The sequence below is a fragment of the Heterocephalus glaber genome, unplaced genomic scaffold (assembly GCF_053883595.1).
Source record: "Heterocephalus glaber isolate CG9 unplaced genomic scaffold, H.glaber_assembly_v1.0 deba00001504, whole genome shotgun sequence".
Classification (NCBI taxonomy): Eukaryota; Metazoa; Chordata; class Mammalia; order Rodentia; family Bathyergidae; genus Heterocephalus; species Heterocephalus glaber.
The window spans coordinates 45,114,536-45,129,626 of NW_028258324.1; the positions used below are offsets into that span (position 1 = coordinate 45,114,536).

Consider the following 15,091-nt stretch of genomic DNA (forward strand, 5'->3'; position numbering starts at 1 on the left):
TAAAAAACATATATTCTTACAACAAGTTTAATGTTATGGGTCTCTAGCTGAAATTACAACCCCTAGATACAAGATACTTTGACTTTAGCTTGTTTGAATATGTTATTGTTAAATAGAATTTTGAAAACTGATAAAGGATAGAATCAAAAACTTATCTAGTTTTTCTTAAATAAACTACTATACTTCAAGGATAGTCAAATAGTTGATGAGAAGACTCTTCTTTTTATAAAAGTTCATGAGTTAATAAAGAAGAGAAGAGGTTATAACGTGAACCATCCACTAATGAACCAACCACTTCACCCCCACTCAGCTATCTTCATGCAGATGTTCTGATTTCTGTTACATCAATACCTTCTCTGATCAGGGTTTTAGTATAAAACAGAACAACTTACTTTTCTAACCAGTATGTTATATGAACAGTTATTGAGTAGTGAAATGCAAATCACTGCTGAATGAAAATAGTAATAATAATATAAAAGATAATGGAATTTCATAAAATCCACAGAGGCAATAATGGAGAACTATTTGAACCACTATCAGGATTATTATCAAAAGTCTAGCAGAGTTATCATTTTGAAAAAGAAAAAAATCATGGATTATGAGAGTTTTTGAATGTCAGAAGTTAATAATAGCAATAGTTATCAATTATTTAAAGTGTTCCATATGCCAAGTACTGTTCCAAGCTTCACATGTAGACTTAGCTGGTATATCAGTGTGACAAAGGGTCACAATGACAGGAATAAAATAAAGTAGAAGTTCTTTACTTTTTCATTGTAAAGCTCTGGGCAAATGTCATGACTCTTTCCATGCTGTTATCTGTTTTCCTACATTATATTGCTTCATTGGTACAACCCAAGAAACTTCATTCTTGCTTTCATTTCTCTTAATCATAGCTTTCTTCCTTTTAATTGTCAAAAGTGGAAGTTACACACATTACTTTTGCTCATATGCTATTGTTGGGTACTTGTACTTAGTCCCTTGACCACATCCAGCTGCAAAAATGAAGGGAAAGGTAGTTTTAACTCCTTGGCCATGAATCCTGGTGACTCCTTGCAGGCTGTACTAGTGGGGAATTTTTTATTTCATCACTGTAACAGTCCTGTGAGGTAGGTGCACTATTTTCATAATTTGTAGTTTTGCCTTTCAGAAAAGTCCTAATCCTTATTTTTTTATTTTCAAAAATTATTTACAATGAGATTTTAAATTTTATTACATTTGAGCTTGGACCTCCTTTTTTTTAAACTAATTATCTCCAGGTAATACTTCCTGTAAATTCACAACTATACTCAAAAACCTCTGGCAGTCATAAAAGCTTTGTGATCTTTGAATTTCTGAAAATAATTTGATTACTTAATGGTAAAAGATATGTCAATAAAACTAACAAATAGATATAAGAAAAATTTAAGAAACCATTTACAGGAGCAAATAGGGCAGGCTGGTTAAAGGAATTTTATGTCATGTGAATTGCAAATCCTGCTCAATTGGTCATAAATAACTAGGATATAATATCAAAAAGATTTTAAGTCCAAGTGGGTTCAACTGGGAAATTCTGTCGTGCTTGATTAATGATATCTAGAATAGGAGCAAGGTGTGACACAAATGCCATATATTTTCTTCTATTAACTGTTATACTGGTTCTGAGTTTCAAAGAGCAAGAAGAAATATATTAAATAGAATGCGTTGCTATCACTATCTAATAAAAAGAAATATTCACAATGGTAAGAAATATCAACTTTTTTCTTGTTCTAAATTCCAAAATTCTTTTATTTTTCTAGATAGAAGGAAAAATGAAAAATGCAGTGATTCAGTATTTTTCCATGTTATATTCTCAAAAATTTTTCAATATATGTATAAACAATTACACACCATTTAAAAAACACTAATTCTTGATAATCCAAGCACATATCAGAAGTAAAAAGCAAGATTTAGTTTTTGTAAGAGTTTCTATAAGTATTTCACTATACATTTAAATAATAATATAGAAGCTAGAACTAATATATAGAAAATTAATTAGATAAATCCTTTCTTTTCTCTATGAAAAGTTATAGGCTTATATATTTCTTTCTTTCTTTTTTTTTTTACAAAAATGTCCTTTCATTTTCTTTTGGTGGTTGAAGAGATGACATGACATTGTGCTGAGGAGAAAAAATTAACTGTGGAAAGGTTATAAGGCCCTGAAAGGTAATATTGCATACTCCTAGATTATAACAGGTACCATAATTTTGATAAATTGTGACTATGGCAAAAGCAGCATGGATGTGATTTTAATAATGCATTGAAGCAAGATGTATAATTGTGCAACCTGGGTGCTCAGATGTTTTCTTCTCCAGTTGTCCCTTGTTCCACTTTTTCCATTCTTTTCCTTCTCTCTTTTCAATTTCTTGGAGTATAAAGTCTTTAAATTTGATAGAAGCACATTTAATCATCACCTCTAATCTGTTTGTTTGTTTGTTTGTTTGTTTGAGCCAGGGTCTCACTATGTAGTTCAGACTGGCCTTGCCTCACTAGGTAATCCAAGGTGGCCTTGGACTCATGGACCTTTTCCTGCTTCAGTCTCTGACTGGTGGGATTACTGACATGTGCCACCATGAACAGCTAATCTTTTTATTTTTTTAGTTGACAAAACCAGTTTTAAGTGTTTAACTGTTTGAGGTGTTTCTTCTTAGTAATGAAGCTTAGCACTGGTTTTCTCAGTTGAGTGCTTTTTGTGGGACTGCATGCCTCATGCTCATAAAAATCCTATTTTAGGGGCCGGGGATTTAGCTCAGTGGTTCTGGTGCCTGCTTCGCAAGTGCAAGGTCCTGAGTTTGATTCCCAGCATCAAAAAAAACCCAATCCTATCTTACTTGATCTTATCTATCAAAATTAAAAGCACTCAGTGGTATCCACATATTAAATGATACACAACTCTTCTAGGAAGCATACACATTTTAAATTACTTTAAAATGAGAATTGGGAAATGTCTTCTACTTCTGGTTACAAGAGAGAAGCAGCAACTTGATTTAGGAGTCAACCTAAAAAAAACCCTATTAAAATAGATTAAATATATTAAACAGTAGTTTTTGAGACATGAGTCTGTGAATGTCTGAGAGGTAGGATACAAATGGTTGCCCCAGCTTAAAGCCTTAAGAGAGTTTCTGGGCCGTTGTACAGAGAAGATGAGCTCAGGCACAGACTGTGAGCCTCCCTGAGTTGAGACAGAGCTGAGCTCAGGGAGACTGAGCAGTTTAGAGTTGCAACAACAGAGCACTGAAAGGGAAAGACAACCCCACAGTGAGAGAATGCTGGAAATCTAGAGGGTCCTCCTTAAGACCAAAGAATGACCATCAAAGTCATTGACAAAAGAATCATCTTGGATTCCTTTAACTGTGTTTGATGCTAACAGAATAAAGTATGTTCCTACTGGCCAGACTCAAAAGATCATAATTAATGGGTCATTGGGTAGAATACTTAATAGTGGGAAATGATTAACCCTAAGCAATGCTTTGAGTCCGTCTAATAAATCATAAAAATCAGACCCCCCAAATTCAAAGACCCAATTCAAAAATGGACATCTGAAATGAACAGATGTTTCTCAATGAAGTAAAAGCACCAAATAAATATATGAAAAAATGTTCAACATCACTGGTCATTCGAGAGATGCAGCTGAAAACTACACTGAGATTCCACCTCAACCCAGAAAGAATGGCTACTATCAACAAATGAACCAATAACAAATGCTGGTGGGGTTGTGGGGAGAAAGGAACCCTTCTGCATTGTTGGTGGGAGTGCAGACTGGTGCAACCACTCTGGAAATCCATATGGAGATACTTCAAAGAACTAGGGCTAGAGGTCCCATTTGACCCAGCTATTCCCCTGCTGGGTATCTTCCCCAAAGAATTAAAAGAACCATACCACAGCGATATATGTGCACCCATATTTATAGCGGCACAGTTTGTAATAGCTAAAGCTTGGAAACAGCCCAAGTGCCCATCAACTGGAAACTGGATAAAGAAGATGTGGTTTTTTAAAATAAAATGGAGTACTATTCAGCCATAAAGAATGAGAAACTAGAGACATTTATAGCTAAATGGATGCATATTAAATCCATACTCTTAAGTGAAATAAATAGGATGCACATGTGTAAATACTGAATAATTTCTCTAGTGTGAGAAACTGAAAGTGTAAATAAGGATTAAAATGATTAAAATGAATAATTGATAATTTGAAATAGGAAAAGGTCCAAAGGTGTAGGGGTGGTGGGAGGGGAAGTGGAAAGGGAAGAAGGGAAAGGAAAAATTATGAGAAAAGAAAGTAAATGGAAACAAAATCTATGTAAATAGGGAAGGGTGGAGGGGTTGAAGGGTGCACAGGTAATGGGGAAAAAAATAAGAACCAAGATACATCATGTACAGGTACAGGCACCCAGTGATAAATGTAAACGTATTGTATACCTGAAATGTACCAACAAAAGAATTAGAAAAAAAAGATGACCCAAAGCATCAAACCGTTACCAAATAACCAAACTTTCTCAGTTACTCAAAACTATAATCAAGGTCGGGCATGGTGGTGCATGCCTATAAGTCTAGCATTCAGGAGGCTGAAGCAGGAGGATCACTATGAGTTCAAGGCCAACTTGGACTATATGGTGAGTTCAAGGCAATCCTGAACTACAAAGCAAGAACCTATCTCAAGAAAAAAAATAGACCATCAATAAATTGAAAACATGCAAGCCATATAAATATTCTCTGACTATAATGAAACTTAATGTAAAGTAAGTAAAAGAAGAGTGATATTTGAAAATTCCTCAAATATTTATACATGAACAATCCATTGTTCAAACAAGAAATCAAAAGGGGAAGTAAAAAGTAGTTTGAATTAAATGCAAATATATACACAGTATGATGAAAATTTGTGAGATGCTATTATAGCAGTACTTAGGGTAAAATTTTTAGCACCAAATGTGTATATTAGAAATGAAGATAGGTCTCAAATCAATGCCCTCAGGTTCTACCTTAAAAATGTAAAAATGTAAATGCAAATTAAACCCTAATTAAGCAGGATGAAGGAAACACTGAAGATCAGAGAGGAAACCCATAAAATAGAAAACAGAAAAAGCAGTAGAGAAAATCAGTGAAACTAAAACTGGTTCTTTGACAAGATCAATAAAATTTTAAAACCCCTAGCCAGAATGATAAGGAAAAACAAAGAAGATATAAATTAGATATAGCAGAGGTAACATCACCTTAGATTCTATAAATATTTAAAGAACAAAAAGGGGAAGAATATATGAATAACTTCATGTTAAGAAATTGAGCAATTTGATGTAATGGGCATATTCATCAAAAGGCACAAATTATTAATGTTTGCTTAATAAGAAACTAATAACCTGAATGGCCAAATGCTTATACATAAATCATATTTGTAGTTCCAGATCTCAAACAAAACAAAACAAAACAAAACCTAAATCAAAAACAACAAACTCCAGACTTTAGGGCATCTCTGATGAATACTACCAAACATGTGAGAGGAGATAGTATCAGTGCTATACAAACTCATTGATAGAATTTAAAACTTTCTAGTTCCTTCTTTGTGTACAACATTGTCCTGGTACTAAAAACAGAGAGAAAGTTGTAAGAGAAATAAAAGTATAGAGCAAGATATCCCATGAATTTTGAAGTAAAGCTTCTGAACAAAAGTTTTAGAAAATCTAGTTCAACCATATATAAAAAAGATAATGAACAGGTGGCATTTATCTCAGGAATGTAATATAGTGCAATAACAATCTAACAAATTAACAAACTGAAAAAGAAGACATTTAATAATTTTAATAGATGCATAATAGCATTTGACAGATCCATTATTCCTTTGATTAAAAACTCTGAGGACTGAGGGTATAGTTTAGTGATAGAGTGTTTGTCTAACACGGGCAAGGCTCTGGATTCAATCCCCAGTACTACAAAAGCAAAGCAAAAGAAAAAAAATATCTTGGAACAGCATAGAATAGAATAGAATGTCCTCAGCCTGATAAAGGGCACTGAAAAAAATTTACTGCTAATAAATAATTAATGGTAAGAAAATAGTATGCTTTCTAGATAATGTGAAGAATGTAGGAATGTTCACTCTGACCACTTCTATTCAACAACATGTGAAAGGGTCCAGCCAGTAAAGTTAGGCAAGAAAAATAAATTAAAAGTGCTATCATTGGAAAAGAAGTAAGACATTTCTCATTTGCAAATGGCCTTATTGTCTATATAAGAAATCTGATAAAAATCTATGAAAAATGATATTAATAAATGTACCAAGTTTGCAAGATATAAATATTCAAAATTAAATATATTTCTAAACACTAGCAACAAATCATATAATGTTAAAACTAACAAATTAATACTATTTATACAATATAATGAACAAGTATGGAATATTTTGATATAAATCTGACAAAAATTGGGAAGAACAGGACTGGGAGTATAACTCAGTGGTCGAGTACTTGCCTGGTATATGCAAAACCCTAGGTTCAATCTCTAGCACTAAGAATAAAACCAAACAAAACCACACAAAACAGAAAGGCAAGAAAAATATATACCAAAATAATACATAAAATTGTAAAATATTGCTACAAAAATTGATGATTGAATAAAAGTGTGATAAGTCCTGTTTATTGTCTGTTGTCACAATAGTGTTAAATGTCAATTAACTTCAATCTATTGAGTCAATGTAATCTTAATTATAGTCCTAGCAGGATTTTTTTTCTTTTGGTGGAAATTCACTCCCGTTTTGCAAATTATATAGAAAATTATTTATGTAAAGGACCCAAAGTAGCCAAAATAACATTGAAGTAGAAGACAAGTTAGAGAATTAACATTACCTGATATCAAGACTTATGAATCTACAATAATCATACAGTATGGTATTGGCATAAGGATAGACAAATATATCAATGGAACAGAAGAGGAGAGCCCAGAAATAGGCCCATATATATATACACAGACAGATGATTGCCTACAAAGCTGCAAATCCAATTCAGTGGGTAAGGGATAGTTTTCATTTTTTCTCTTCAAATGGTACTGAAATTATTGGATATGCATATGCAATAAAAAAAACAACAGAACAAAAAATTAAAAATGGATCATGGATCTAAGTATAAAACAAAAAAATATAAATTTTCTTGACAGACACATAAGATAACTTTGTCATCTTGGCTTAGGCTAACCTATTTTGGATATTTTACCAAAAGTACAATCCTTTAAAAAGCCAAATTGATAAATTAGATTTCATCAGTTTTAAAACCTGTGTTCTTTGAGATACATTGTTAAGAAAATTAAGAGAGCCACAATATCGGAGAATACTTCAAAAAATCCCACATCAGGTAGAGTATATATATCCTGGATACATAAGGGACTATCAAAATTCAGTAAGAAAACAGCTCAATTTTAAAAGTTGGCAAAAAGTTTAAAGACACATTCCCCCAAAAGATATACAGATGGCAAATAAGTACGTGAAAAAATGTTCAACATGATCAGTCATTTGAGAAATGCAAATTGAAACCACAAGGAAATATAACTACATAGCTACTAGAATGTCTACAATTTAAAAGGCTATATGGAAAAATGTGGATAGATTGGAACTTTCATACTATTCAGGTAAAATGTAAAAATGATACAACCACTTTACAAACAGTTGGCAGTTCCCTCAAAACTAAAACACTTAACTACCACATCACTAAACTGTTTCTCTCCTGAGGATTTACTCGGGACAACTGAACCATGACAGATATTTTTATTTGAATGTTCATAGCAGTTTTATTTGTTATAACTATATCTTGAAAAAAGACCCTAAAGTTTACCAAGGTGTAAAGTAAATGGATACAGCCATGCAATGGAATAGAATGTGAGGTGCTTCCCTAAAAGGACCAGCACAATTATCTCCCGCAAGGATTTCTCAGCTGGGTTCCTCTTTAGCTTTAGCATGGCAAAAAGTCCAGTGTGGTGCTTCTGATACAGGAAATACTGGAAATGAAATATGAAATATTATATCTCCCAACCTGTTAGCTGTCTGATAAGCCGAGTTCTTGTTCTCTAAAAATCGAAGAATGAATTCTAGGAACAACAGAGGTTAAGAGTAGGGAGATATTTATTGATAGGATAGCTTCTGAGTTGCAGGAAGGAACCCAAGTGGGTAGCTGGGACTCAACTGTATGGAGGAGTGTAATAGAGCAAAACCCATGTGGAACAACATGGGCAACAGCCAATTATCAAACAATAATGTTACAGTGTAGTCACTTAGGTAATAGTGGTCAGTTGGGAAACACGTAATGTAATAAGCGTGGATGGAAAGAACAAAGATTTCTCCTAGGAAATGGTGGGTCCAGAGGTCTCTGGTCACCCACCGGGTGGCTGATGACTAAACTTTATCAGGCCCAGTGTTTGTCCTTTGAGGCAGTTTACAGGTCCAATCAACTTGTCTTTATTTTGAGGCCTGGTCTCCAACAAATGTGTCTCTGGCCTCAGATGTGGTATGGTTCACTTTTGTGCTGACTTTCTCCAAGACCTAGCCTTATCTGATTTCCTATAATATTTCTACCTAACTCAGCTGTCTATAATACTTCAGACGCCAGTGTCTCAGGAGATAAGGAAATGAGTTCCTGATATTTACTCATTTCATTCAAATAAGATTATTCATTTGTTTTAATATTCTGGTATTACATAAGTTTTTCTTGACAACTTTTTCCCTTTTTCTTAAAAATAACTGGAATAGTGAAAAAGAGCTTCTGTTTTGACCAGGCTGGGATAAATTTACCTCTTTGCCCACTCATTTTCTGGATATCTTACATGTTAGAGATTGTGATTAGCCAGACTAAGGGAAATACTCAGCCACTGGAATTAGGGTTGTTGTATCAACATTATTGTTTTGATGTTATTTTGCTTGAGCTGCCGTAACAAGATACCATAGACAGGATGGTCAAGCAACAAATATTTATTTTCTCACAGTTCTGGAGGCTAGAAGTTCATAATCAAGAGGTTGGTAGGTTTGGTTTACTCTAAGGCCTCTCTTTCATGTGGCTGTTTTCTTTTCTTTTCTTTTTTTTTTTTTTGGTACCAGGGCTCGAACTGGGATCCTTACACTTGCGAGGCAGGCAGCAAAACCACTGAGCTAAATCTCCAGCCCTCATGTGGCCGTTTTCGTGTGTTCACCTTGTTGTATGCGTTGTGTGTATCCTAATTTCTTTTTCTTTCTTTTTTTTTTAGTAAGGACACAAGTCATATTGGATTATTGGATTAAGTCCAGGCCACACAACCTCACTTTACCTTACTGTTTCTTTAAATCCCCTATTTCAAAATGTGATCATGCTTGAAGGTATTGGGGATTAGGACTTCAACATATGAATTTTAGGAGATGACTATTCAGGCCATCAGAGTTTCCTTCAGCTTCCTTTTTTATTTACTTTTATTTTTTGGTATCGGGGATTGAACTCAGGACCTTGTGCTTGCAATGCAGGCGCTGGAACCACTGAGCTAAATCCTCAGCTTCCGTTATTATAAAATGAAAACCAACCCTTCAAGATCCTTTAACACAATAAAAAGACAATCTATGTAAAGCAGTATTGGAGAAATTTTAAGGACCCAGTAGATGATTATTATACTTCTGAAATAAATACATAAAGCTATGCTTAGACCAGGGAAAATTTAGGTCGTTGATATTTTGACTATAAGTGAAAATGTTTTTCTCCTGTAATTTAGAAGGTACTAAAATATAATAGGAATCTATAAAGACATCATAGAAAATGCTATTCAGGTTATGGAGCATGTCTGCTTCTTAAGAAATTAAATTTGGATGGGAATGGCAGCAGTTGACTTTGATTTACAAGCTTTTCACGTAGATGAAGAGGAACAATAGCCTACAATACTCTAGAGTTCTGAAATTAAGGAGCAACCCTGGGAAGAGCACAGGTAATTCAGAATGTTTATAATGGAAGACCTGGCAATTCGCACAGCCTCCAATTCCCCTTGAAATGAAAATTTGCTCAACTATGTTTTAAGCTATGGTCATGGGAAACATTGCTTTGTTTCTTTTCCTCATGAGAAATTTAAGGAGTCTAACATTCAGACACACTTGTGAAATGCAAACAGTTTTATTTATTAATGGCTCACTAATGGTCGATAATCACCACAGCTGATTAAGTAAATATGCAAATAATTTGTTATAAGTGTTTGCAAAATTGAATTCACAAATTTTTAATTTTTTTTTCTTTATGTGGATTTAGCCATATCTGATCTTGAATTAAGTAACTAAGCTTCAAAAGAAGACAATTTGAAGGAGAGGAGTAGCTTGTAATTATAAAACATCATGATACTCTTTAAAATTCTATATGTTACTCATAATTTCTGAGCTCAATGATCTGTACTGTTATATTAATTAACTCTCAAAATTCTAATAGCCGAGCAGATCACTTGATTTCACTTGCCTACACTACTTTATGTTAATTAATGAAAACCATAAATTTGGAGCCCTTGCAAATTGTACTGCTTCAGTGCATTTAATGCTCTTGTAATTCCTACCCTTAATTAAATAATGAGGCTCCTGAGCACATTCCTAGCTGTGAGTTATACTACATTGTAGCTGTAGCAGAGATTCCTCCTGTCCAGTCAAAACAATCAATGTGTGTCTTTTCTAATAGATGGAAGAGTTTATTATTCAGTTTTGCAACCTGATGTGGTGAGAGATATACCATAGGGAAACTTGTCTTTGTTTTGGTCAAATTGCCACGATTGGATTTTCATGTGCACTTTCTGTTGTACCTATTTGGATTGGTGGGGGCGAATTATTTTTATTATTTTGTCATTAGTGCCAGGCTTGTATAGAAATGGAGCAATCAGAATGTGGCATGCTGTTTTCCTTTCTTGAAGTCCGTTCTCTTTGTCATGTGCATTTGCATAGTAGCGTGACTATAGATAACACTAATGTACTGTACATTTAAGGAGAACTAGAAGAAAGGATTTTGAATGTTTTCACTATAAAGCCATGTTAAATGAGGAGATAGATACTGTTTAACCTGATTTGAACATTAAACAGTATATACATGTACTGAAAAATCATGTTTCTCCATGTAATGTGTTTCATAATTTTCCTTGTGATGTAGCTGTGACATTTTAAATATTTATTATAAGAAAATTAGATTATAATTATATGAATAAGTCAAATTCTTAAAATGAGGTCAAGAATCATCTCTCACACTCCTACTCTCTGATTTCCATTATGAGTACTAGCTAATTGAACAAATATTAAAATACATTAAATTTGATTAGTCTCCTAACATTAATTAATTTTTAAATTTTTCATCTGTTAACCCAAAATTTTGATGTACATCTTTTACAGAAATATTATTTTGTAACATTATTTTAATGTATTTGGAATAATTACTTAATCTTAAATTCTTTTTTTTTTTTTTTTTTTTGGTACCAGGGATTGAACTCGGGTCCTTGTGCTTGCGTAGAATCTTAAGTTATTACTAATCTTTTTCAGTGAGTTTGAACTCTTTAAATTCTTAAACTAATTATTAGCTAGTGAAGATTTCTTTGGAATGTGAAATATTTTTAAGAAAACAGGCCTCTGACAAATAGTACTAGTTATATCATCTAGACTACCACATTTGCTTAAATAAACTTGTTACATTTTATTTTGAATGCTCTTATTTTACCACCAGAATTACATGCTAATATACCAGTTAATTATGTTAACTAGGGTTTTATTTTATATTACACCTACCTTACACTTCCCATCTATTAGTGTCTTGAGATCCTAAATTGCATTATTAGAATAATAACACTTTGTTTCATCTTATGTTTTAAGAAACTTGAGCTTCTGTGTAGAAATGAGCTAAACTGCTACATTAATAGAAAATAGATTTTTAAAAAAATTTTTTGGGGAGGGTACTGGGGATAGAACTCGGGACCTTGAGCTTGTGAGGCAGGTGGTAGAACCACTGAGCTAAATCCCCAGCCCGATTTTTTAAAATTTTTATTCAAATATTATTAAGTAGTATGTTTGACAGTATATGATAGTGTACAAAGAATTATACAACATTTTAAATACTTTTACAGTTAAACCAATATATACATTACTTATTTTTGAAAAGTAAGAAAATTTGTTTTAAATCAGACATTAAGTTACTATCTAACTGATCATTACTGTTAACACTATTGTGTGTTTTTTCAGAATTTAAAAAATACATTTAAAAAACTCATATATTGTATCCTTTAAAAATAATGTATCATTACCTGTATTCAGTTTAGTGATACTTGCTTAATATGTGTAATCTGTATTAGACATATAGTATATTAACAAGGGTCATTCACTTCCTGTTGAATGTTTAGTTCCAATTTTTATGTACTACAAATTTCTGTTTATATTTTAGGTATGCACCACATAGTGTCTTTTGCTCACAAGAAATCTGTGGGTAGGGAAGGATTGCTTTATAATTGTTTTCGTATCTATCAATGAATCAGGAGGTGAAGATACCAATCCACTGTCATAACTTCAGGAAGTTCAGGTGCAGGCTGGTAAATTCAGAATCTTGATATTATATTAATTTCTCATTCTCTTAAGTGTTCTATCATTAAAAGGGTTTAAGATACAGAGATTGTATCCATAAAATATGTTATGAGAGGTGTATAATTGCTGCCTCTGCATAGAGTTAGTGGCAATAACATAGATTCTATGGCTTTGTTTAGATTAGTTCTCAGTGGTGGCGGAGCTAGTGACCTATTTTGGAAATGAGATTGAATACAACATAAGATTAATAAATGCATGTGTAGGATTTTTGACAGAATAATAATTTGCTTCTGCCCAGCTAAAATGGAAGGGGATTATTTTCTTTCTTCCAGGTCAGCTGAAATCAAACTTAGTAATTAAGAGGTGAATAGATGTTGGGTAAGGCTGACCTCATATCTCATTAACCTGAAACACACTTGAAAATGTAGGACTCAATAACTGATATGTATGGATTCAACAATCAGCATCATACTTACAGCTTTCCAAGATAGAAAGCTATAACCTGGAACATATACCTTTTAGAATAAATGAACATATTCTACTCTTTAGTTAGATTAATGCCATTATTTTCCCTCATACCCAGTAAAAGATATGGTCGTTGCTCACTGATTTACTCACCATAATAGTATGACTTTAATCTTGTCTTCTATTTTAGGGGCTGCTCTGTAATTGAATCATGGGAGTTGTTTGTGTTTCACACGAGTAAAGTTGGCACACATCTCAGGCGGTGGACAAGCCGTTAGGGCTATAAAAAGCTTGTACTTAGCCCTGAGCAAAACGGTAACTGGCTCACTGGGATCTTCCTCCTCCCAAAATGCTGAGGGCAGCTGAGAAGATAGCCACAGAGAGGAGTGATTTACGGTATTTATAAATGGGAGTGCTGAATTAGTTGTGTTCCTACTGACTGCCAAATGAGCAAGACACATCAGAAAAGTCCACGTAAGCATGTCCTCCTGACTGGGAGAGCTTTCTGGATTTTTTGCTTTCTGAAATAAGAATTCTGACTCAATTGTTTGTATCCCAAACTCTAAACAATAACACTGTTCATTAAAGATATTTTAAGACAGATTTCATGCTTACTACCTCAGCTAATATTTTTTATTCTCTCAAGGAGTTGTTTATATAGTACACTTATAACTTTTTAAGGCTCAATTTCTTCTTGGTAAAATGGGAAAAATTAAATCTATCTGGAAGTGTGATTATAAGAAGTAAATATGTTAAATGAGTAATAAGGTGAATTCTTAATAAATGTTAGCTATTTTTATTTATTGAAAGGTGATGAAATCATAACCGAAAGAAAACAGGTTTTGATAACAGGAACACTTATTTTGAATTTTTCTGCCACTACTTGGGTGTATGACCTTGGTCAAATACTTAAAGTGTCTGACCTCCAATCCTTTGTTATTATCTGAAGATTTTCTTCAGTTTCTTGGGTGGAAAAGCAGTGGACACAGGTATTTTGGGGAATGCTTAGAGTGTCAGGAGATCTCTTCTGGAATTATTTAAGGTAAATGAAAATAATTTTATAGTGGTCATTAATTTTTGGAGAGAACATGGTTGAATTTGGTTATTTTATGATGAGGGTAATGTATCATGAATGGTTGACATTCACCCTTGTAATAATAATTTAAGCTCATCTAATGAATCAGTTCAAGTCACTGAGCGTATTTACTAACCTGTACACATAATTAACATTTTAATTCTCCCAAATATGTTATCTCACTATCCATACAGCTTAGGAAAATTTATTAAGGAGACCTTAGCAATCAGCAGGCTTAGGCTCTATCAGACACAGGAGAAAGACACTGAGTTTCTATTAGTGACCAAGTAAGTTTGAATTAACTTTTGCAATGAGTATAGGATAAATTGTACTTGTTTTTATGACTGCACTTACTAAGCAGAGCTTTGAAGGAATGAAGGTTGAAATTTGGACTGCAAGGGTAAGAGCAAGAGAGAGCTCTTTTAGAAACTTCCATTTGCTCTAGTGTAGGCTGCTGAGCTGGAATGTTGTCCAGGCCAACAAAATGCTCTCTACAGGGTCCTCCCCAGCCACCCTCCTAACACACATACATCTCTCATGCACTTTACTTTTTTTATGCAGCTGAACCGCAATCCAAATTCACATAAAGTTAGAACCCCGTTCTTGGTATTTCTTTTTTTTTCCTCTACATTACTTTCTTCTTTTTTCTGGAGACTTAATTTTTTTTATTCATTAAGTTTATTGGTACATTTTAGGTATACAATATGATGACATTTGTTGTTGGGAATTTGTACCTTTACATGATGTATCTTGGTTCTTATTTTTTTCCCCATTCTCCTGCCCTCCCTTCAACCCCTCCACTCCTCCCTGTTTTCAAAGACTTTGTTTCTGTTTTTTCCTTTTCTCATATTTATTCCTTTCTCTTATTTCCTTTCCTCTTCCCCTCCCACTGTCCCTTCCCCTCTGGACCTGAGACTTATTTTTAAAAGAAAAATATAATATCATATATCAGCAAAAAGATTGATTTTCAGGTAAGAAGCTGATAGTCAAGATCAGGGTAAAATGATAATAGCAATTCCT

At 33.4% G+C, this 15,091-nt stretch overlaps 1 protein-coding gene across 16 annotated transcripts in view; it reads left to right on the top strand.

The window, feature by feature from the left end:
• The window catches only part of LOC101724814 (EGF-like and EMI domain-containing protein 1), a 634,038-nt gene that overhangs the window by 134,309 nt on the left and 484,638 nt on the right, over positions 1-15,091 (top strand). The window contains exon 1 of one of the 16 annotated variants that reach the window (XM_087186973.1): positions 1,961-13,470. The exons of 13 other annotated variants lie outside the window; for them this stretch is intronic. The gene's annotated coding sequence lies outside the window, so the exon portion shown is untranslated. Of the gene's footprint in view, positions 1-1,960; positions 13,471-15,091 lie in introns of those variants that run through there. 2 more of the 16 variants (XM_087186966.1, XM_087186967.1) reach the window with 2 other exon arrangements.